We start from the raw sequence: 3,073 nt of genomic DNA, 5'->3' as shown, positions 1-3,073 counted from the left end.
TTGCGTTGACTCGGCAATATTATAATATATATGACTACGAATTTATTATGTGTGGACGCAATGTAATTTTGTCTTGTAATGTAAATCATAAGTAATATGACTGAATTCGTTGAATTGTAATTTTTCTTAAAATCGCCCCATCCACTCACATATATTTTCCGATGATAATTTCTATTTGTAAATAATTATTATTTATTCAATTATAAATATATTCATATATATGTTACATGTTATCGGATTTTTAGATTTATTGATTATATTAGCGGATGTCTCATAAATTATATTCCTGATTTATTAATCATAAAACTTGTTGCAAAATTGTATTATAAATTTTCTTATTATTATTATTATTATTATTATTATTATTATTATTATTATTATTATTATTATTATATAACAATTATGCATTATATAGTGTATTATTATATTAGTATATAATAATATAATATATATACCTTTTTGATAAGAAATTAAATAATTATACGACTAGTATTCTATTATTCGTTATCTAGAATAATCGTTTAATTATATTTTCATACAAACCTTTGAAACCTTTGTCATCCTCATTTTTCCTTAAATTAATCGTACATTCTTACTATGTCATTAATATGATTTTGTAAGATTGCGTATTTAATGACAACTTTCACGTAAAATTATGTCACGTTTTATGCAAAAACAGCTCATTCATATTCTAAAAATGTATGTAAAATCTCTGAAATATTAAACAAGCGCACTTTCATTCTCTCTGAAGCCATAGATGGTCCAAAGCTAAATGCAATTTCTAATAAAAATATAAATACTTTATTGCCTCGAAAATATTTCAGTAAGAATAATCAAACAAACAAAAAACGAAAAAACCAAGAAAAAAAAAACCATTGATTTTGCAAAAATCCATGGGGTTTGCAGTCGATGAAAGATAGGAGGGATGAGCACGTAGTTGGTTGTCTCGGAGCCATTCCGTCGTCTTTCCGTTACGCTCAACAATAGACGAGATTACCTGACATTATCGTTGAGTCGACAATTCGCACACATGCACCGTCACCAACAGGCCCACACGCGCCCCAGAGTTGCATTCTGCGGATCGTGGGAATTACTAGCATTTCGGGATCTTCCCGGGAAATGATATAAAGGAGAGGGAAGGAGTTTACTTACTTCCTTCTAAAAATATTTCCCTCATTTTTCTATCCGGAGATGCGCACTCACAGAGAGGATATAAATAAAGTCCGTTTCAAGTAGGCAGGGTCTTCTTATATCTTGACACTCCTTTTTTGCAACAACAACAAAAAAAAAAATGAAAATGAAAAGGAAAAACACACACACACACTGCAGCATCCAAACGTGGAATTCTCGCTCGGATGAGCAATATGGGATATCAGTAGGTGGTGAATTTTTGTTTACTCCACAAATATTAATCTTTGATCGGTTAATATGACTTTACCATTAGTTGATAAGTTCAATTTTATGCAAGTAAACGTAATATTTAATTGTTATAAAATGTAAGTTCGAGGTATAGGAAATATATTTGGGTACGTAATAGAAGCGGAACCCGAGTGGATCCAAAGCATAATTACACTCTATGTACGAGGGAAAAATATTGAAGATGTTGCTTACGATAAATTATGTAAAACAATATAGAGTCTTCGATATAATAACGTAGCTATCATTATTCATCGCCAATTATTCTTTATAATTGTGTTCTCAACGATATGAAAATGCAATTTAATTAAATGACATTTTCTAAAGTCGTAGAATAAATCGTATAAATCGTATAAAATATTGGCAAGAAACAACTGTAGTATTACTGGGTTTACTTAGTTTAATATACTCATTAAGTAAAATGTTGCAGTAAATAGAAATTTAAGGCTCGATAGGAAGTATTGAGAGGAGATTTAAAAATATATCGAGCGACGCTTGGCGGTAAAGTATGTGAACAAATAATGTATGACTCGGATTATATTGAAGTTTTTAATGACGAATTGAAAAAAAACAAGTTGTTTTCGAAAGGCTTTAAGTCTCTATGATGCAAAAACATGTATTACGTAAAATTTAGTAAAAAAAAAAAAAAAAAAAAAAAAGAAATATTTCTATGTATTTGCATAAAAATGTCGAGTGACATTTAATCGTTAAATATACAAAATTTAAATAATATTTCTAATTAATTGAGCTGATATATTTTGAATCTTAATAGTTTAAAGTGACATTAATAAGCCAAACTTATGAATTTTTCGCTAATTTTAAATATATTCCAGCGGAAAATTCAACAAAACGAACATTCAATATACCTGATAATTGCTACAATATTGTTGCACTGAAAATTATCAAGTAAGCTATAAAGTAAAATTACGCTAATTTTAAATATATTCCAGCGGAAAATTCAACAAAACGAACATTCAATATACCTGATAATTGCTACAATATTGTTGCACTGAAAATTATCAAGTAAGCTATAAAGTAAAATTACTAATAATGATAATAATAATGATAATAATAATAATAATAATAATGATAAATAGGAAAGAAGCTATATTATCGATTATATAGAGAATGTAAAGGATAAATAATTATTACAATATGCGAGTGATAAATGTTGAACAAATAAATTTGTCGACATATACATCGGCCCATTGGTTCCTTGTTCTTCGCCTCGGAAGACAAACTCTGTGAAATAGACGTCAATTTTTTATACAAAACTGTCACGGCTAGTAGCATTAAATCTAAAAACAAGGAGAAATTATGTATAAACACATTTGTCTATTAATATTCTTTTTAAGTTAAATGATCGATGTATCTTCATTCCCTCCTCTCTCTCTCTCTCTCTCTCTCTCTCTCTCTCTCTCTCTCTCTTCTTTACTATTTCTGATCGCTGACAATATCAATACATAATATCTACACATCCAATGATGCTTGAGCATTGTTAGGGGCAGAAATCGGCTTTTTCGGAGATTTCGTGGCTCTGAATAATCTGCCAAAATGGATATGGTAAAGTGATTTCTCCCAGCACTGTGACAATAGTTGAAACAACGAGCCAGAAAGAAGAAATAAAAAGTAAGGGAAGGAGGCGGCAAAGAGCGTC

This window comes from Ceratosolen solmsi, unplaced genomic scaffold (genome assembly GCF_000503995.2).
Source record: "Ceratosolen solmsi marchali unplaced genomic scaffold, CerSol_1.0 scaffold33, whole genome shotgun sequence".
Taxonomy (NCBI): Eukaryota; Metazoa; Arthropoda; class Insecta; order Hymenoptera; family Agaonidae; genus Ceratosolen; species Ceratosolen solmsi.
This window is presented reverse-complemented; position numbering follows the sequence as displayed.